The 22122-nt window shown below is 46.6% G+C and overlaps 1 protein-coding gene across 1 annotated transcript in view; it reads left to right on the forward strand.

Moving 5' to 3' along the window:
• Nucleotides 1-653: 653 nt before the first annotated feature.
• The window catches only part of SLC18A1 (solute carrier family 18 member A1), a 101241-nt gene continuing 79772 nt past the window's right edge, over nt 654-22122 (forward strand). The window contains exon 1 of the mRNA XM_063931833.1: nt 654-809. The gene's annotated coding sequence lies outside the window, so the exon portion shown is untranslated. The remainder of the gene's footprint in view (nt 810-22122) is intronic.

Consider the following 22122-nt stretch of genomic DNA (forward strand, 5'->3'; position numbering starts at 1 on the left):
ATGCGTCCGCGGGGCCATCATAAAAATTCCGGTTGGATCGCGCATGCTACATCTGCCCCACCTGTAGTGCAACATGGTTTTTCCCAATTGCTAACTTTTTGGGTTTGCTAACAAACCTGAATAACCCCCATATTGTCACAATACATCAGCCCCATTAGAAACGTATGGGGGCTGGTTCTGGGATTGGAAATGGGGGAAGTGCAGCAGATATCTCCGAAATCCCCCATTTGTGTACCCCATCATACTTCCACGGGACGCTTACGTTTTCAGGGAATTTCCCACAAAATGTAATAGATATGCTCCATATTCTCTTTATTTATTGTGTATTTCATTTTTTTTTTGTCCTTTCATATTATTAGAATATTGCCTTTTAATATCCGGCATTAATACAATTGATACCCTTTCCTTTACTGACACGTAACAGGCTCCTCTCCCACGTCTGTCCTTTTCCATATGGTGACTTCTCCATGTCTTTTGTCACCCCCAGGCACAAAAAAAAAACATGAGCTCTTCATCCTGACCTAGGAAATTATAAGGAAGAGCAAACAGGCTGTTCAGTGACTCACATCCCCAATCTCTATCCTCTCTCTGGGTTGTGGTGAGATGGATGTGATAACAGCTGACAGAAAGCAGGATGGACGGCTCATATTAACCCTCTCTTCCCATGACGCAGACAGTGGCTGCAGGGCAAAATCTGGGAGCTCAGCAGCAATGAGGTGCTTGCTGGATGCTCTCTCTTATCCGGACTGACACAAGGTACAGACCTGTATCTCTCTAGCGGCAGGACATACCACAGAGCCGCTCATCAGGTAAGATCAGGGTTTTCAATTGCTCTTTAAACCCAAGTGATAACTACAGGGTGCGGATGGGTGGGGGTAGAATATATATATATATATATATATATATATATAATATATACATACAGTATACACACGCACACATATATATGTTATATATATATACTGTAAGTATTTTTAAAATCAGTCACTTGTATGTATTTTATGCTGTTTAGAAAGTTTCAACATTCTCTGCTATGTGATATACCTGGGGAACAAATACCCAAAGTAAGGGCGTGCATGCAAGCACCATTCATATATTGGACACAAAATCTTACAATCTATCTTAGAATTCCTATTGCAAATTAAATAATCCAATCTTTTGGTCCGCTAGTCATTTAGGATACAATATATTGTAAAACATATCATCCGATATCACTGTGTTAGCTGTGTACCACACCTTTCTTCTTGTGTTAATCCTTGCGGTAAAGCAGGGGCAAGTGGGATTTTGACAGCAGGGTGGGCTCACACATTTCCATTTGACAACAATGTACTGTGTATATATATATATATATATATATAGAGAGAGAGAGAGAGAGAGAGAGAGAATTTACAAATACTACCTGACAGTGGCACCAGATTGGTGGGTTGAGCATTCCCAATATTTGTTCTGCCACAATCCAAGTCTATGCCGGACATTGTTCTGCCATATGGCTGTATAACGTGAGCACATAAAGTGCAGTTACATAAAAGTGATGGAGTCGTCCATGGCAACCTGTCAGAATCTAGCTATCATTCTCTAGACTATACCAGATAAATGGCACCATCTGATTGGTTGCTATGGGCAACACCTCCACATTTGTAAAACATCACTTTAGTAAATTTATACACCAACTTTTAATAAAAAATATTTTTAAAGTTGTCTCTTATACTACCTAGTTCAAACCAATCATTATATACACAACCTGTTCTGGAATTGTCTACAAGTCACACTATATTGCAGAATAATGTCAGTGCAAGTGGTAGCATGGTTGGCATAGTGGTTAGGATTATTCATTGTGAATTCAGTTGTACTGTTTAGAAGCACTGTTTCATACTTACCTACTCTCCCGGACGTTGTGGAAGACTCACAATTTTTAAGGTATTCCCCCGCACCCCCGGAAAAACGGCCAGATGTCCTGCATCCTATCCATAGGGAAGCGGGCAAGATGTGTAGAAAACATGCAGACTCAAGGGTCCATTTTGAGGGGGCGGGGCTAAATGATGTGAAGCCGCATAATTTAGCCCCACACCTTCCTCACTGACCCACGAATCACAGCACTTTGCCGTTATGGAGGCAGGTCTATTGATGTTACCCAGGCCCCACCCCCCAAAGTTGCCGGCAGCATCTGCTCTCTGGTTTCTCCTGGAGAGGAAAAGTACAAAGTAAGGGGGTAATTCATATCTGATCGCTGGGTAGCGTTTTTTTCAGCCCTGTGATCAGATAGTCGCCGCCTACTGGGGGAGGTTATTTTCGCTGTGCAAGTGTGCGTTTGCATGTGTAGTAGAGCTGCACAAACTGATTTTGTGCAGTCTCTGCGCAAGCCCAGGACTTACTCAGCCGCTGCGATCACATCAGGCTGATCGGGACCGGATTTGACGTCCTACCTGAAAACACCCTACCTGAAAACGCTTGATCCCGCCTGCGTTTTCCCTGACGCTCCCAGAAAATGGTCAGTTACCACCCACAAATGGCCTCTTCCTGTCAATCCTCTTGCGATCGCCCGTGTGAACAGATTTTTCGCACCATCCCGTCGCAAGGCACCGATGCCCATTGCAGCCGCGCGACACGCCGGCGCAGTGCGATGCATGCACAGTTTGGATCTGATCACCCGCTGTGCGGGGGACGCCCGGCACAGGGCTAGTCCGCCCCGCATGTCAGGCCCCCCCCCGCACAAGTACAAAAGCATCGCAAAGCGGCGATGCTTTTGTACTTTAGGAGTAGCTCCCTGCCAGCACAGCTCCTGCGCGCTGGCAGGAGCTACTCATCGCTGTGAGGGTCACAGCGGTTGCGTGTGATGTCACGCAGCCGCCTTGGGCCGCCCCCCCCCAACGGTCCGGGCACACCTGCGTTGCCCGGACCGCGCCCCCTAAATGGCAGCCAAACGTCGCCGACCCACCCCCTCCTGCCCAGCGACCGCCTCTGCCTGTCAGTCAGGCAGAGGCGATCGCAGGGCTGTCTGGCATTCGCCGGCGCACTGCGGCACCGGCGCAGTTCAGACCTGATCGGCTGCTGTGCGAAAACGCACAGCGGCGATCAGGTCTGAATTAGGCCCAATATGCGTGAGCTATACAAATAACTGTTAATAAAGGAATATGAGTGCAGTGCACTAATTGTTACAGCAGCATTTGTTTTTTAAACGGGTGGTCTTTTGTATGCCGAATGTCGGGATCCCGGCGCACAGTATACCGGCGCCGGAATCCCGACACCCGGCATACCGACAACTATTCTCCCTCGTGGGGGTCCACGACCCCCCTAGAGGGAGAATAAAATAGTGTGGCGCGCGTAGCGCGGCGAGCGCAGCGAGCCCGCAAGGGGCTCCTTTGCGCTCACCACGCTGTCGGTATGCCGGCGGTCAGGCTCCCGGCGCCGGTATGCTGGTCGCCGGGAGCCCGAGCGCCGGCATACCATACTACACCCTTTTAAACAGTTACATCAGAGAGGATTCTGAGTCACCTGTAACTTGTACGTGCTTGCTTATTCTCAGGACAAGGACCATGACTATGGAGATCCAGACAGGGATGCCATAAGGGGGGTATTTACTAATTAACCAGGCATGGGCTTGTTGCAGATGTCAAACGGGGACCCCAGTCTGCCGTCTCTACCCCGACTTTTCACCTGTCAGCGGCAGCAGCAGTCTCTCTTCCCAGCCCAGCTTGCACTGCTTTGTGCTGGGCTGCTGTGGGTCCAGATAAGCAGCAGCAGTCTCCTCAGCTTGCATGATGAGCAAGCTGAGGAGCACTATCCCCCCCCCCCCGGATTTTGCCCCTGGCTGATTGGCCCAAGGCCCCCCCCCCCCCCCCCCCCCCCCCTTCCATGCAGAGTGCGTTGCCATGCATACTTAATCAGATTTTTTGCATGTGGGCGTAGTCACAGAGCTACTATTAGGCCACACGTCTACAGTACCTGGACAGCAGGGCCCGCCGGTTTCTACAGCCCTTGTGCTAGAACATGACCACATTATAGTAGGTGTGGTGAGGTCCCCAGAATACTGTACTGCAAATTAGGATGAATGGCTGCATAGTTCATTAAAACGAGACTGTCTCACCACATCGGGATGGTCAGGAGATGCTGTGGTGAAGTACAGCAGTCCATGTAAGAGAATCTGTATGTTTTACCGGCAGATGGGATGCCGGCTGTCAGTATACTGACGGTGGTGTCCCGTCTGTCGGAATCCCGGCAGTGAGTCTGCTCGCCACGTTTCAGGCTTCACTCGCCACAGGTTATATTCCCACTCGGTTGGTAGCAATGATTGACCAACCAAGTGGGAATAGCCTGCAGAGGACGTGATTCCGCCTGGCGGTATTTAACCGGCTGTCGGGATTCCGGCGTCGGTCTCCATAACGCCGGGATCCCGACAGCCGGTATTTCTCTGGCTGGGTCCACAGGGTTATCCACAGGATAACATTGGGATATGGTTGAGCGACAGCGGAAATGGCACCAACGCGGTCACGAGCTTTCTGGCCTCCCAGGATGCATCGGGGCTTCCCCATATAATCCCGCCCACTGACTCAGTCAAATCAGTTTTTTGCTTGGTGCGGCAGGAAGCCGCATGGTCACAGGGCTGCTGTGAATAAAGCAGCCTGAAGCTTTTATTATGTTATTTTTATAGACTTACTATATTTTTTGAGCGACTTTTCTTAACCGCGTCTTAAACGCATACTGGAAAGAGTCGCTCCAACAACTCCCCACCGGGTTGCAACAACGCTTACCTTCGCGGTACAGTGCTGTCTCGACGGGCGTCTGTGTCTGATGTTCTTGCAGGTCCAGCAGACCTAACCAGGCTGTGGCCGGAGCATGGGGGGAAGGTAAGTCTATTACTAGAGGGGTCCGGACACAGCTACACTGTATTGGTGGAGACTACAAACAGTGTGTTGATGCGCCGAACATCTCGAGTGCGACAGCGCTACGCTCTAGGGATCATAGGCGCCAGGACTAGGTAGAAGCCGCGATCCTTAGAGTTTAAGTCAACAGGGGGATTCAGACGCTCTCCTGACCGCCCCTCCTCCGAGTTCATGACCAGTTTCCCCGTGTCTCCCGTCCATGAACTAAATGACCTCACTTCCGTCTCAGACGCTACCACGAGGGTACTCGGTCGCAGCTTAGACGCTGTGGTTGTGTACACTAGAGATCCTGCCTAGACCGAGTCGCAGGCCTTAGCGTCTGCATACACGTGGAAGTCGCTGAGCGTCCGTGTCCGTCAGTGAGCGACTGTGTCCGTTATCAGTTATCAGGAGCGGTAGTGTACATCAGTAGCGTCTGATTCCACTCAGCGTCTTACGAGTGCATTTACTTGGATATGGAAGTGTGGTGAGTCTCCCTGTATCCCGCTCTACAGAGGAAGGGTATACAGTACTAAAAATTCTCTTTACTTGTTATTATGAATTGTTAATTTTTAGTACATATTGCATACGAGATCTGTATATTACTGTGTTTTCTGCATGTTATGTTGAAAAAGAACCAGTTGAAACTAGTGATGAGCGGGTTCGGTTCGTCGGAATCCTAACCCCCCCCGAACTTCACCCATTTTACACGGTTCCGAGGCAGATTCGAATCTTCCCGCCTTGCTCGGTTAACCCGAGCGCGCCCGAACGTCATCATCCCGCTGTCGGATTCTCGCGAGATTCGGATTCTATATAAGGAGCCGCGCGTCGCCGCCATTTTTCACTCGTGCATTGGAAATGATAGTGAGATGACGTGGCTGGCGTCCTCTCAGTTTTATTCAGGTGGCTGCAAATATCTGTGCTCACTGCTTTATTGTGGGGACTGGGGACCAGCAGTATTATATAGGAGGAGTACAGTGCAGAGTTTTGCTGACCAGTGACCACCAGTATTATACGTTCTCTGCCTGAAAAACGCTCCATATCTGTGCTCAGTGTGCTGCATATATCTGTGCTCACACTGCTTTATTGTGGGGACTGGGGACCACCAGTATTATATAGGAGGAGTACAGTGCAGAGTTTTGCTGACCAGTGACCACCAGTATTATACGTTCTCTGCCTGAAAAACGCTCCATATCTGTGCTCAGTGTGCTGCATATATCTGTGCTCACACTGCTTTATTGTGGGGACTGGGGACCAGCAGTATTATAAAGGAGGAGTACAGTGCAGAGTTTTGCTGACCAGTGACCAGTGACCACCAGTATTATACGTTCTCTGCCTGAAAAACGCTCCATATCTGTGCTGCATTGTAGTATATAGTAGGAGTGCAGTGCATAATTTTGCTGACCACCAGTATATAATATATAGCAGTACGGTACAGTAGGCCACTGCTCTACCTACCTCTGTGTCGTCAAGTATACTATCCATCCATACCTGTGGTGCATTTCAGTTTTGCACAGTTTGCTGACCACCAGTATATAATATATAGCAGTACGGTACAGAAGACCACTGCTCTACCTACCTCTGTGTCGTCAAGTATACTATCCATCCATACCTGTGGTGCATTTCAGTTTTGCACAGTTTGCTGACCACCAGTATATAATATATAGCAGTACGGTACAGTAGGCCACTGCTCTACCTACCTCTGTGTCGTCAAGTATACTATCCATCCATACCTGTGGTGCATTTCAGTTGTGCGCAGTATATATAGTAGTAGGCCATTGCTATTGATACTGGCATATAATTCCACACATTAAAAAATGGAGAACAAAAATGTGGAGGGTAAAATAGGGAAGATCAAGATCCACTTCCACCTCGTGCTGAAGCTGCTGCCACTAGTCATGGCCGAAACTCTGTGTCGGCAGTCGCTAGTCCATCCATAATTGTATACCACCTACCTGTGGTGTTTTTTTTTTTTTCTATCTTCTTGATACTACTAGTAGCTTACTTTAGGAGTCTGCAGTGCTGAGCTGACAGTGTCCAGCAGGTCCGTCATTATATAATATATACCTGTCCGGCTGCAGTAGTGATATATATATATATTTTTTATATCATTATCATCCAGTCTATATTAGCAGTAGACGCAGTACGGTAGTCCACGGCTGTAGCTACCTCTGTGTCGGCAGTCGCTCGTCCATCCATAAGTATACTAGTATCCATCCATCTCCATTGTTTACCTGAGGTGCCTTTTAGTTGTGCCTATTAAAATATGGAGAACAAAAATGTTGAGGTTCCAAAAATAGGGAAAGATCAAGATCGACTTCCACCTCGTGCTGAAGCTGCTGCCACTAGTCATGGCCGAGACGATGAAATGCCAGCAACGTCGTCTGCCAAGGCCGATGCCCAATGTCATAGTAGAGAGCATGTAAAATCCAAAAAACAAAAGTTCAGTAAAATGACCCAAAAATCAAAATTAATAGCGTCTGAGGAGAAGCGAAAACTTGCCAATATGCCATTTACGACACGGAGTGGCAAGGAACGGCTGAGGCCCTGGCCTATGTTCATGGCTAGTGGTTCAGCTTCACATGAGGATGGAAGCACTCATCCTCTCGCTAGAAAACTGCAGTGCCACTCCTAGATGGGCCAGGTGTTTGTGTCGGCCACTTGGGTCGCTTAGCTTAGTCACACAGCTACCTCATTGCGCCTCTTATTTTCTTTGCTTCATGTGCTGTTTGGGGACTATTTTTTTGAAGTGCCATCCTGTCTGACACTGCAGTGCCACTCCTAGATGGGCCAGGTGTTTGTGTCGGCCACTTGGGTTGCTTAGCTTAGTCACACAGCTACCTCATTGCGCCTCTTTTTTTCTTTGCTTCATGTGCTGTTTGGGCACTATTTTTTTGAAGTGCCATCCTGCAGTGCCACTCCTAGATGGGCCAGGTGTTTGTGTCGGCCACTTGGGTCGCTTAGCTTAGTCACACAGCTACCTCATTGCGCCTCTTTTTTTCTTTGCATCATGTGCTGTTTGGGGACTATTTTTTTGAAGTGCCATCCTGTCTGACACTGCAGTGCCACTCCTAGATGGGCCAGGTGTTTGTGTCGGCCACTTGGGTCGCTTAGCTTAGTCACACAGCTACCTCATTGCGCCTCTTTTTTTCTTTGCATCATGTGCTGTTTGGGGACTATTTTTTTGAAGTGCCATCCTGTCTGACACTGCAGTGCCACTCCTAGATGGGCCAGGTGTTTGTGTCGGCCACTTGGGTCGCTTAGCTTAGTCACACAGCTACCTCATTGCGTCTCTTTTTTTCTTTGCATCATGTGCTGTTTGGGGACTATTTTTTTGAAGTGCCATCCTGTCTGACACTGCAGTGCCACTCCTACATGGGCCAGGTGTTTGTGTCGGCCACTTGGGTCGCTTAGCTTAGTCACACAGCTACCTCATTGCGCCTCTTTTTTTCTTTGCATCATGTGCTGTTTGTGGACTATTTTTTTGAAGTGCCATCCTGTCTGACACTGCAGTGCCACTCCTAGATGGGCCAGGTGTTTGTGTCGGCCACTTGGGTCGCTTAGCTTAGTCATCCAGCGACCTCGGTGCAAATTTTAGGACTAAAAATAATATTGTGAGGTGTGAGGTGTTCAGAATAGACTGGAAATGAGTGGAAATTATGGTTATTGAGGTTAATAATACTATGGGATCAAAATGACCCCCAAATTCTATGATTTAAGCTGTTTTTTAGGGTTTTTTGTAAAAAAACACCCTAATCCAAAACACACCCGAATCCGCCAAAAAATTTTCAGGGAGGTTTTGCCAAAACGCGTCCGAATCCAAAACACGGCCGCGGAACCGAATCCAAAACCAAAACACAAAACCCGAAGAATGTCCGGTGCACATCACTAGTTGGAACAGAAGTACAATTTTCCTACTTGTAAGTTGTTCTGGGGGTTGTATTCTCATATGACAATGTCTAATGCCTTAACATGTGACTGACTGCTAGTATGTGTGCTGACTTTTCTATGTTGTCAGACCTGTTCTGACCCTCAATTCAGGTGCATGGCTGTGGTCAGATTGATCTCACTTCTATATACTCATATATAGGTGATTTTCAGTCACAAATTGTGTAGTCTTTTAACAGATTATTACCATGTCTGTGAGCGGCAAAAGTGACGAGGAGAATTTATCAAGCACTCCCATATCCCTAACATGCTTATCTTGTAAGACAGGGTTAATTGGTATGGACCAATTGGTCACTTATGAGGGACTGTGTGCGAACTGTTTTGCTTTTCAGCAAAGGAAAAAACAGGAGTTGGTTCAGCCACCAACAGAGCCACCATGGAATATGTTCGCAAAAACTTTATCTTCAATAGCGGACAGGTTAACTCCGGTAGCACCACCTCAAGGGTTAGGTTACACTATTAACCCATACATGCAGCTCCCTTCCATAGGCTTGGTTCCAGTAGCCTCTACAAGCAACCAAGGGACAGGTAAGACTAAGACAGATGCGTCTATGTGGCAGACTACACAAGATGATACAACAGATGATGATACAGTATATTCAAATACTCCAATTTTACAAAGGAAAAGGGGGGGATGGGAAAACTACTGCACTAGTACCGTATTCTAAATTGAACAATGAAGAAACCCCAACTTACAATTCATAACAATTCCTTGTCTTGTGTATCAACTGGGGGTGCTGCCACACATATATTGTTGCCAATATATATAGATAGGTTTTGGAACAAGGAAGAAAAGATTGGTCTTAGGTGGCGCACTAATACAAATGATTTTAAATTTAAAATATAACTTTTATTTCATATACTTAAAAAGCCTCTAACTGTGAAATATTAAAATGAATTAAAGGACAAGTGAAAGACAAAGTGCAACCTATTCTTCCTTGTTCCAAAACCTATTCAAATACTCCGTATGATGATCAGTCGCAGAGTTTTAGTTCAGAGGATGTAGCTGAACTTATTAATGCTGTGAAGGCTGTTCTCTCTTTGGAAGAGCCCGCCAAGACAGTGTTAAAATCTAAAGCACCTGTGTTTAAACGAACAAAATCAGTTAAAACTGAATTCCCAGCGTCAGATGAGCTGACGGAAATGATGAATGAGTCTTGTGCGACGCCCAGTAAGAAATATAAGATTCCGAAAAGAGGGAATTCTTATTATCCATTTCCAGCTGTGGATTGTTCGAAAAGAGAAGTTCTTTCAAAAGTAGATGCACATGTTCTGCGACTTGTGCATAAATCTGCTTTACCACTGTCATCTACCTCACTAAATGATGTCACAGACAGAAGGGTAGATAGCTTCTTGAAAAATGTATTTTCTCTAGTAGGATCACTGGTAAGACCTGCTATGGCTTTAGCCTGGGTAGCAAAGGCAATGGGCGAATGGATAGAGGAACTAGAGAATGACATCTCTTCTCCTAATAGGGAGCAAGAGTATAATTTAAGCCGTTTAAGACAATCTGCCCAATACTTGGAAGAAGCAGCAATTGATATGGGTACAGTTGCTTCTAAAGCTTCAGCCTTGACAGTAGCCGCTCGCAGAGCAGTTTGGCTACGTACCTGGAAAGCAGATGCGGAATCCAAGAAAGAATTGGAAGCATTGCCTTTCATTGGTAATATATTGTGAGGCTGAATCAAAGAAGGTCAGATTTCCGGCTACTTATAACCCTAAGTCTAAGGGTTCAAAGTTTTGCTCATTTCGTTGGAAAAGCAAAGCGAAAGCTAAAGAGGAGTCTAAGCAACCCCAGTTCAAAACCAGGGGTAGGAAGCAGTGGCCTAGCAAAAAGCCAGCTTCCAAGCCTGAACAGAAACCATCAGCCTGAAGAGACGGGTCTCCGCCTGGAGGATTCCAGGGTTGGGGGCCGACTCCTTCATTTTGCACACATATGGCAACAGTCAACAACAGATGCTTGGGTGCAGAAGGTGGCATCTCAGGGGTATGGGTTCCCATTCAGGAGGCAGCCTCCTCAAAGATTTTTTTGCACCAGCCCATCTCGTATAGAGTCGAAGGCCAATGCCCTGCAGGAAGCAGTCCAAAAATTACTGCAGTAAGGTGTGATTGTCCCAGTACCTCCATCACAAAGGGGACAGGGGTTTTACTCCAATCTATTTCTAATCCAGAAGCCAAATGGGTCATATCGACCAATTCTCAATCTGAAAATGTTAAACAAATACATTTGGATCCCAAGGTTCCACATGGAGACATTACGCTCCATAATGTTAGCTATGGAACCGGGAGATTACATGGTATCTCTGGATGTTCGGGATGCTTACCTACATGTGCCTATAGCACTGTCTCATCAGTGTTACCTCAGGTTTGCCATCCTCCAGGAACATTTTCAGTTCCAAGCTTTGGCCTTCGGGCTAGCAACAGCACCCAGGGTGTTTACCAAAATTATGGTGGTTATGGCAGCTTGTCTGCGCAAACAGGGGATAAGAATATTCCCATACCTCGACGACCTGTTAATCTTAGCACAGTCGCAAGATTGACTTTTGAGCCATCTTCAACAGGATGTTCTTCAACTGGATGATCTTCAACTGGATGTTCGGGATGCTCTTCAACTGGATGTTCGGGATGCTTACCTACATTCCCATACCTCGACGACCTGTTAATCTTAGCACAGTCGCAAGATTTACTTTTGAGCCATCTTCAACAGGATGTTCTTCAACTGGATGATCTTCAACTGGATGTTCGGGATGATCTTCAACTGGATGTTCGGGATGCTTACCTACATGTGCCTATAGCACTGTCTCATCAGTGTTACCTCAGGTTTGCCATCCTCCAGGAACATTTTCAGTTCCAAGCTTTGCCCTTTGGGCTAGCAACAGCACCCAGGGTGTTTACCAAAATGATGGTGGTTATGGCAGCTTGTCTGCGCAAACAGGGGATAAGAATATTCCCATACCTCGACGACCTGTTAATCTTAGCACAGTCGCAAGATTTACTTTTGAGCCATCTTCAACAGACAATAGTTTGTTTACAGAGACACGGGTGGCTCATAAATTAGGAAAAGTCGTCTCTGAATCCATCACAGCGGATGGTCCATTTGGGGGCCATATTGGATTCAGACCTACAGAGAGTTTTCTTACCAGAGAAAAATATCGTCAAGGTGCAGGTCATGACTCAGGAAGAGTTGCACGCCCAGACAATGTCAGTCCATGCAGCAATGCGACTGTTGGGTCAGATGGTTTCAACCTTCGACATGGTGGAATATGCGCAATTCCACTCCAGACCATTACAGCACCTTATTCTGACCAAATGGAACGGAAATCAGCAGACAATAAAAAAGCAGATGATAAAGTTTCCAGTAAACGTAAAAAGGTCTCTAGCGTGGTGGCTACAGACAGACCATTTAAACAAGGGGAGACCCTTTTGGATAAAAGAATGGCAAGTCCTGACAACAGATGCCAGCCTGCAAGGCTGGGGCGCGGTACTCGGAAGCCTTTGGTTCCAGGGAAAATGGACCGCAAGGGAAAGTCGCCTGCCAATAAATCTGTTGGAAATAAGGGCCATTTATATGGCTCTAGTTCAGGCAAAGGACAGTCTGCAAGCAAGACCGGTCCAGATTAGCTCAGACAATGCGACAGCAGTAGCGTACCTCAATCATCAAGTGTCAGGAATCAGCGGTCAGCTGCGTCTCACTTACCAGCGCACTGGTGTGCAGGCCTCCGGAGGTCATGGCCCCAGTCGCGGCTGCATGGATGCGCTGACCGCGAGCGTCATCTCCCGTGTCACTGAGTACCTCTGAGTCTGGTCCTGCGTATGTGTTTCGCTGTGTGCCGGCATCCGGCCTGTATGGACGCTGCCATGACACCTGCACTCAGCTGATCCCGGCATCCAATCCAGCGCTGTGTTTCCAGCCAGGGCCCTGTGACCAATCACTGCAGAGCAAGGGGTATAAGTTCCTGTCCGGGGCTCACTCACATCGCCTCGGACAATGAGTCACATACCCTGTGTCTTGTTCTCCCAGTTCCTGTGTTCCTGTTTCCAGCGTTCCCCTGTGGTTATCTTCAATGCTCCAGTTACCATCTCTACAGCTCTCCTGTTACTCCGGACTTCAGCTACATCCAGCTTCAAACCCATCAGCAGTAAGAGACTCTCCTCAGGTGTTTTCTCATTACCTTACCTGTGCACTAATTGTCGGCATACCATCTGTGCAACTCAGCAGTAATAACATCTACTTGCTTAGAGACTGTCTCCTGCTTTAGCCTAAGTGTGGCTATATGGACTTGTGCTTTACAGAGACTGTGAGTTTCTAATATATACCGGAGTTCTGCTTTCCAACCATTGTCAGTTTATCTCATCTTGTGTTATTCAGAGACTGTGTATTTCAAATACTATTGGAGTTCTGTTATTTCACCTGCATTCAGTACCAAGTTATTTTACGTTCTGCTGCAAGAGACTTTTAAGTTGTTTGGATTCAGTTACCTGTCATTGTTTTCCACATTACTGGTTTTCAGTGTATTCAGTATTACACCATCTGCTTTGCATTAATAAACATCAGCGCTTATGCGCAGGACTTTCATATTGCCTCCCCGCTTTGTACATCGCACCAACACTGACCCACTAGCGCCCCCGCCGGGGACAGACAAAACCAAAGACCTGACAGTTTGTCCGAGGCCCATGGACCCGGACGGTGGTCAGAGTGTGGGGTCAGGGACACTCCAAGGCTTAGTGTCATGACTAGATGGTCAAGAGGCTGCGCAGCAGCAGATTATACAATTCCTGCAAGAGATGTCTTCTCGCTTAGATACTCTGCAACAGTCATTTCCAACTTCAGTTCCTCCAGTGTCCTCATCAGTTTCTGCTCCTGTTCCTAGTTCCACAGTTTCTAGCTCTCCAGTTGCTTCTGTTCCAATGTCTCGCATCCACCTTCCTACACCAAGTAAATTTGATGGTAATCCTAAAATGTGTCGTGGATTTTTGAATCAATGCGAAGTCCACTTTGAATTGCAACCACAGAACTTTCCAACACCCAGAGCAAAGGTTGCATATATTGTCTCTCTTTTAGCTGGTTCTGCTCTGAACTGGGTCTCTCTGCTGTGGGAGCGAGCAGGTGCATTGCTGAATAACTATACAGAGTTTGTTGCCGCATTCCGACGCATCTTTGACGAACCTGGGTGTACGACCTCTGCTTCTTCAGACCTCCTTCAGATCCGCCAGGGAACACGAACTGTGGGTCAGTACGTCATTCAGTTGCAGACATTGGCATCAGAGGTGAAGTGGAACAAACAGGCATTGGTTGCTGCCTTCTGGCATGGTCTATCTGACCGCATAAAGGATGAGTTGACTACCCGAGATCTACCAGAGCAACTGGAAGCCCTAATCTCTCTATGTGTCAAGTTGGATCTACGTTTACGCGAGCGAGCCCGTGAGCGCTCTCGAGGTGATCTTCGCAAGCACCGAGTTATGCCTCCTGTACAGTCTCTACCTATTACTGCTGACGAACCCATGCAGGTAAACAAGTTTCGTTTAACACCTGAGGAGGAGTCCAGAAGATTAAAGGAAAGACTGTGTCTCTATTGTGCTGCTGATGGTCATCTGATTGGTTCCTGCCCTGCTCGGTCGGGAAACGCCAGGTCCTAACTTGCAAAGGAGGAGTCAAGTTAGGGACCTTGAATAAAGCTCCTTCATCTCAAGACCTTATATTGCCTGTCACTTTGGAAATGCCAGATGGACTCCAGTCTCTGTCCGCTTTAGTGGATTGTGGTGCTGCTGGGAATTTTATCACACAAGCTGCAGTGGATAGACTTTCTCTCCCAGTGTCAAAGCTGTCTCGTCCAGTTTATCTCACTGCCGTAGACGGAAGCCGTATTGCTGAAGGTTCCATCACTCAGCAGACCAAGTCGGTAGTTCTGGGAGTGGGCTTCCTGCATTCTGAGCTCATCAAATTCCTGGTCATACCAAAAGCTACCTATGAGATTGTACTGGGTATGCCTTGGCTTCAATTGCACAATCCACAATTTGACTGGTCCACCTTACAGTTGACGGCGTGGAGTTCCTCCTGTCTTCATTCATGTTTAGCTCAAGTATGTCCAATAAAATCTACAAGTGTAAAACCTCAGTCTGGCCTTCCAGAGGCCTATCAGGAATTCACTGACGTCTTCAGTGAGAAAGCTGCGGATGTCTTGCCGCCCCATCGAGAATGGGATTGTCCCATCGATTTGGTTCTAAGGAGCAAGCCACCTAGAGGGCGTACATACCCTCTTTCAGTTCCAGAGACCCAAGCAATGAGTGAATCTATAAAGGAGAATTTACAGAAGGGGTTTATCCGTCCATCTTCTTCCCCGGCAGGTGCGGGATTCTTCTTCGTTAAGAAGAAAGATGGAGGACTACGCCCCTGTATTGATTATCGGGGTTTAAATGACATCACGATTAAAAACAGCTACCCGTTACCTCTTATCACAGAGCTGTTTGACAAAGTCAGAGGTGCCTCCATCTTCACGAAACTGGATCTTTGCGGGGCTTACAATCTTATCAGGATTCGAAGTGGCGACGAGTGGAAAACCGCCTTCAATACTCGAGATGGCCACTACGAATATCTAGTGATGCCCTTCGGTTTGAGTAATGCCCCGGCTGTGTTTCAAAACTTTGTCAACGAAGTATTCAGAGATCTCCTGTATAAGTGTGTGGTAGTTTACCTCGATGACATCTTGATATTCTCCCGTGATTTAGTTTCTCATCGCCAACAGGTAAAAGAGGTTCTTCGACGTCTTCGACAGAATCATCTGTATGGCAAACTATCTAAATGCACGTTTGAAGCTTCTTCAATATCTTTCCTGGGATACATCATTTCCGGAACAGACCTTCAAATGGACCCGGCTAAATTAGAAGCCATAGAGAACTGGTCTCTTCCAACAACACTCAAGTCAGTTCAACGTTTTATTGGCTTCGCTAACTACTACAGGAAGTTTATTAAGGGCTTTTCCACACTAATAGCCCCAAGTACCTGCCTTACTCGAAAAGGGGGAAATCCTTCCCAATGGTCTGATGAAGCACTGTCTGCTTTTCATAAAATAAAACAGGCTTTTATTTCAGCTCCCGTGTTACAACAGCCAGATGTCAATAAGGCCTTCATCTTGGAAGTAGACGCTTCAATGGTTGGCGTGGGCGCAGTCCTGTCCCAGGTGGGCGTTGATGGTAAGACTCACCCCTGCGGGTTTTTCTCTCGTAGATTCTTGCCCGCAGAAATGAACTATACCATCGGTGACCAGGAGCTGTTGGCAATCAAATTGGCCCTTGAAGAATGGAGGTATCTGCTGGAGGGTGCGAGATTCCCTATTACTATCTATACGGATCACAAGAACCTCCTTTACTTGAAGGCAGCGCAGTGCCTGAATCCCCGACAAGCAAGGTGGGCCCTATTCTTTTCTCGTTTTGACTTTAAGTTAATGTTTAGACCTGGCTCACAAAATGTTAAGGCAGATGCACTATCTCGCTCTATGTGTTCAACTGAGGAATCATCAGAACAAGCTGCTCGACCCGTATTAAGTCCGGTGGTGTTCGCAGCTACAGGGGTGTCCCAAGTTCCACCTCCAGGCAAGATGTTTGTCTCTCCTGAGCTTCGTCCAAATCTTCTGTCCTGGGCTCATACGTCTAAATTTACCGGTCACCCTGGAGTCCTAAAAACTTTCAAGTTCCTATCCCAAAATTATTGGTGGCCTCATATGAAAGTAGATGTTCAAGAATTCATAGCTTCATGTCCCAAATGTGCTCAGCACAAAGTTCCTCGTCAGGCTCCCGCAGGTCAATTGCTACCAAATTCCATTCCCAAGCGCCCCTGGTCTCATTTATCAATGGATTTTATATCAGATCTTCCTCCCTCTAATGGGTATGATACCATCTGGGTAGTGGTCGATAGGTTTTCAAAAATGGCACATTTCATTCCACTCATGGGGTTACCCTCTGCTCCAAAGTTGGCACAGTTATTTCTTCGTGAAATCTTTAGGTTACATGGACTTCCAACAGAAATAATATCTGACCATGGTGTACAGTTTGTGGCAAAGTTTTGGAGGGCTCTGTGTTCTGCGCTGCAGGTTAAACTTAAGTTCTCTACGGCCTATCACCCTCAAACAAATGGGCAGACGGAGAGGGTAAATAAAGAGCTTGAGACCTATCTAAGACTGTATATTTCCTCTTCACAGGATGACTGGGTAGATTTATTGCCTTGGGCGGAGTTTGCTCATAATTTCCGTTATCATACTTCTACAGATACAACTCCTTTTTTCGCAGTTTATGGTAAACATCCTAGAGTACCGGATTTCCAAGATTTACCCGTCATAGACGTGCCTGTGGCTGCTTCTGCTCTTCAGCTGTTCTCTCAAATTTGGAAGAAGATTCATCTATCTCTTAAAAAGGTTTCTCAACGGTATAAAATGTTTGCTGATCGAAAGAGACGAGCAGTCCCTAGTTTAAAGCCAGGTGACAAAGTCTGGTTATCTACTCGGAAACTCCGTCTCAGAGTTCCGTCAATGAAATTTGCTCCACGGTTTATTGGACCATTTCCAGTAGAAAGTGTTATTAATCCGGTGGCTTATAAATTAAAACTGCCTTCCTATTTGAAAGTTCCCAACTCATTCCATATTTCTCTCCTCAGACCACTAATTCTCAATCGTTTCCAGAGAGCGCTTCCAGTAGCTCCAAAGGTACAAACTCATCGGGGCGTGGAATACGAGGTGGAAAAGATCTTGGACTCTCGTCATCGCTATGGTCATTTGCAATACCTGATTGACTGGTCTGGATATGGTCCTGAAGAGAGGAGTTGGGTTAATGCCACGGATGTGCACGCTCCACGGTTGGTACAAGCCTTCCACAGACTCTTCCCTGCCAAGCCTCGTGGGTGTTCGGTGCCCACCCATAAAGGAGGGGGTACTGTCAGGAATCGGTGGTCAGCTGCGTCTCACTTACCAGCGCGCTGGTGTGCAGGCCTCCGGAGGTCATGGCCCCAGTCGCGGCTGCATGGATGCGCTGACCGCGAGCGTCATCTCCCGTGTCGCTGAGTACCCCTGAGTCTGGTCCTGCGTATGTGTTCCGCTGTGTGCCGGCATCCGGCCTGTATGGACGCTGCCATGACACCTGCACTCAGCTGATCCCGGCATCCAATCCAGCGCTGTGTTTCCAGCCAGGGCCCTGTGACCAATCACTGCAGAGCAAGGGGTATAAGTTCCTGTCCGGGGCTCACTCACATCGCCTCGGACAACGAGTCACATACCCTGTGTCTTGTTCTCCCAGTTCCTGTGTTCCTGTTTCCAGCGTTCCCCTGTGGTTATCTTCAATGCTCCAGTTACCATCTCTACAGCTCTCCTGTTACTCCGGACTTCAGCTGCATCCAGCTTCAAACCCATCAGCAGTAAGAGACTCTCCTCAGGTGTTCTTTCTCATTACCTTACCTGTGCACTAATTGTCAGCATACCATCTGTGCAACTCAGCAGTAATAACATCTACTTGCTTAGAGACTGTCTCCTGCTTTAGCCTAAGTGTGGCTATATGGACTTGTGCTTTACAGAGACTGTGAGTTTCTAATATATACCGGAGTTCTGCTTTCCAACCATTGTCAGTTTATCTCATCTTGTGTTATTCAGAGACTGTGTATTTCAAATACTATTGGAGTTCTGTTATTTCACCTGCATTCAGTACCAAGTTATTTTACGTTCTGCTGCAAGAGACTTTTAAGTTGTTTGGGTTCAGTTACCTGTCATTGTTTTCCAAATTACCGGTTTTCAGTGTATTCAGTATTACACCATCTGCTTTGCATTAATAAACATCAGTGCTTATGCGCAGGACTTTCATATTGCCTCCCCGCTTTGTACATCGCACCAACACTGACCCACTAGCGCCCCCGCCGGGGACAGACAAAACCAGAGACCTGACATCAAGGAGGAACTCACAACAAAAGATTGATGGAGGAAGTAGCTCCCATTCTGACATGGGCGGAACTCCATCTTCCAGCATTGTCAGCAGTGTTTGTCCCAGGTGTACTGAACTGGGAAGTGGATTTTCTCAGTCGACACACCATTCAGGAAACCGAATGGGCATTACACCCAGAAGTGTTTCAGACAATAGTGAACAGATGGGGTCTACCAGAGATAGACCTCATGGCGTCTCGTCTAAACAACAAAGTTCCAAGGTACGGATCGAGAACAAGGGACCCAGGAGCGGTCCTTGTAGACACACTGTTAGTAGAATGGAAATTTCATCTGGCGTATCTGTTCCCTCCAATATCTCTGTTACCCAGAGTAGTGAGAAAAATAAAGCAAGCAAAGGGAGCAATAATTCTAATAGCTCCAGCTTGGCCAAGAAGGCATTGGTTCACAGATCTACTGAGAATGTCTGTGGAAGCACCGATACTGCTCCCTCAATGTCCAGATCTGTTAATGCAGGGTCCTTGTTGTCACAGTCATCTGGATCGCCTGTCTTTGACGGCGTGGCTGTTGAAACCTCTATCTTAGAAGCTAGAGGATTTTCGAAACAAGTAATCCAAACTATGCTTAGAGCAAGAAAGCCTTCTTCAGCTCGTGTGTATCATAGACTATGGCAAGCCTATATTCATTGGTGTACTGGAAAAAGTTTGAATCCAAGATCTTTTAAAGTATCCAGGATGTTGGATTTCCTTCAAGCAGGATTGGATAAAGGTTTGATAGCGGCTTCCTTGAGAGTTCAAGTATCAGCATTAACTGTATGGTTTCAGCGAAAGGTTGCTGACTTACAGGATGTACGTACTTTCTTTCAGGGAGTTGTACATATTCAACCTCCATTTGTTCCTCCTGCAGCTCCCTGGGATTTGAATTTCGTGCTTAAATTCCTCCAGGGTCCTCCGTTTGAACCACTTAAGAGAGCAGATCTTAAATGGTTAACAGCTAAAGTGCTTTTTTTTACTGGCAATGGCGTCAGCCAGAAGAGTATCAGATTTAGGAGCGTTATCGTGTAAGTCTCCTTTCCTAAGTTTTTTTCCAGACAGAGCAGTTCTCAGAACGAGATCTGGTTATCTTCCGAAGGTGGTTTCAAAGTTTCACCTGAATGAAGAGATTGTAGTCCCAGCTTTTCAGGTATCGGGACTTTCTGCGGGAGAAGCATCGCTGGACGTAGTCCGAGCTTTAAGAATCTACATAGATCGTACTAGTGCCATCAGGAAAACAGATTCTCTCTTCATCCTCTACGGATTTCATAGAAGAGGATGGCCTGCTAGTAAACAGACGCTGGCGAGATGGCTCCGAATGGTAATATCAGAAGCTTATTCTCATGCAGATCTCCCTACTCCGGCTAATGTCTCTGCACACTCTACACGTAAGGTGGGTCCTTCATGGGCAGCACAACAGGGTGCTTCAGCAGAACAAATTTGTAAGGCAGCCACATGGTCTTCCATAAACACATTCATTAGACATTATGCCTTGGATACTTTTGCCTCTCATGACGCAGACTTCGGGCGAAAGGTCCTCCTGTGTAATCAGGAGCTTCCCCACCACTAAATTGGCTTTGGGAATCCCAATGTCATCCTGTGGATAATCCTATGGACCCAGCCAGAGAAATAGACGTTATGGTAAGAACTTACCGTTGATAACGTGATTTCTCTTATGTCCACAGGTATCCACAGGGATCCCACCCTGACGCACCTGATTTGAGGATCTTGACAATCACTAAACCTCTTCCCTCTGTATGGAAGAGTGTGTATGTGTGTTCTTATCGCCTAAATAGGTTTCTACCTGATGCTCCTACCTAAATCGCTGTGGAAAGAACTGATCTGACTGAGTCAGTGGGCGGGACTATATGGGGAAGCCCCGATGCATCCTGGGAGGCCAGAAAGCTTGTGACCGTGTTGGTGCCATTTCCGCTGTCGCTCAACCATATCCCAATGTTATCCTGTGGATACCTGTGGACATAAGAGAAATCATGTTATCAACGGTAAGTTCTTACCATAACGTCTATTTTAACTACACCCCCATGTAAGTGCTTTGTAATAGATGAGGTTCACTGTTGACATTCTTTATAGTCTCTATAAATGGGAAAATTTTTATTTTTGTACAGCAGATAAATATCTTATGTTTTTGCTGCAGACAATTAGAGTAAGAGGTTTATTTATTAATGAATGGTGATAGGGATGATTGTCTATCACCCACTATTAGTGGGGATCAATAATAACTTATGAATACAATTTAATAACATAATCTTTATCTATAAATCTGTATATGTATGGACAGATAAGTGCTTATTTTTATGAATTCCTGTATGCGTGCCACCTACCATATGCTTTCAATTCACTGCTAAAATAAATATTATTTTTTATATCAGTTTCAGCATCTAGAGCATGTTTTGTTGGGACTGCGATCTTCCTAATTTTGGTACTTGGCCCCAATGTGTTGGTTTCCTTTCAGAGTAATTTGCTGAAACAGTGCACACTATGGGCCCGATTCAGTAAGGATTGCAAATTTTGCTAATTAGCAGAATTTACAATCCATGTGAACGCATGCTGCGGGCCGCCCATTGCAGGGTAAGGCTGCCCAGCATGCTGACCGCCGCTCTCCCCTTGATGAAACAGAAATTGCGATCGTATCTCAATTTCTGTTTCATCGCAGACATTAGGGTAGCCTCCTGCCAGTGCAGCTTGGCTGTGCCCACAGGAGACCTGCCGCCATCTTTTTGATCGCGGTGGCTGCGTGTGAGATCAGCCGCCCCCACCACTCCCCTGCTCGCGCCGCCATGCCCCCGTTTTGAGGCCACACTCCTACAATGCTCTTTATCCGCCTAGGAAATGGAGTGCCCCCCACACGAATGCATCTGCCTGATTGACAGTCAGAGGCGTTCACATTTTCTGTGGCCCCTCGCGTTTTCCTATCCAACCTAAATAAGCCCCTATGTTCTCCCTCTATTTCTCTTTTATACGCTGATCATATGAATTATGATCTTATGAATTCTATGGTGGGTCATATAACTCAAGAAATAAGCCCAAGATAAGCAAAGAATTCATTACTAACCACTTGTGGGATGGGATGGTTTTCTAACACACCCTAGTAGGTGCTTTTATATTCCTCCACCTTCACTTTTGTTTTAATTGTGACCTTCCATCATAATTCATTGGTTAAGAGCCGAAACTCACTTAGGGGTAGGGATGAGCGGGTTCGGTTCCCTGAGAACTGAACCCCCCCGAACTTCACGCTCCGAGTCCAGATCCGATCCCGGCTCAGGTTTTCCCGCCAGACTCGGAAACCAGAACGAGGCAAAACATCATCATCCCACTGTCAGATTCTCGCGGGGTTTGGTTTTCATATAA

This window comes from Pseudophryne corroboree, chromosome 6, assembly GCF_028390025.1.
Source record: "Pseudophryne corroboree isolate aPseCor3 chromosome 6, aPseCor3.hap2, whole genome shotgun sequence".
In the NCBI taxonomy this organism is placed as follows: Eukaryota; Metazoa; Chordata; class Amphibia; order Anura; family Myobatrachidae; genus Pseudophryne; species Pseudophryne corroboree.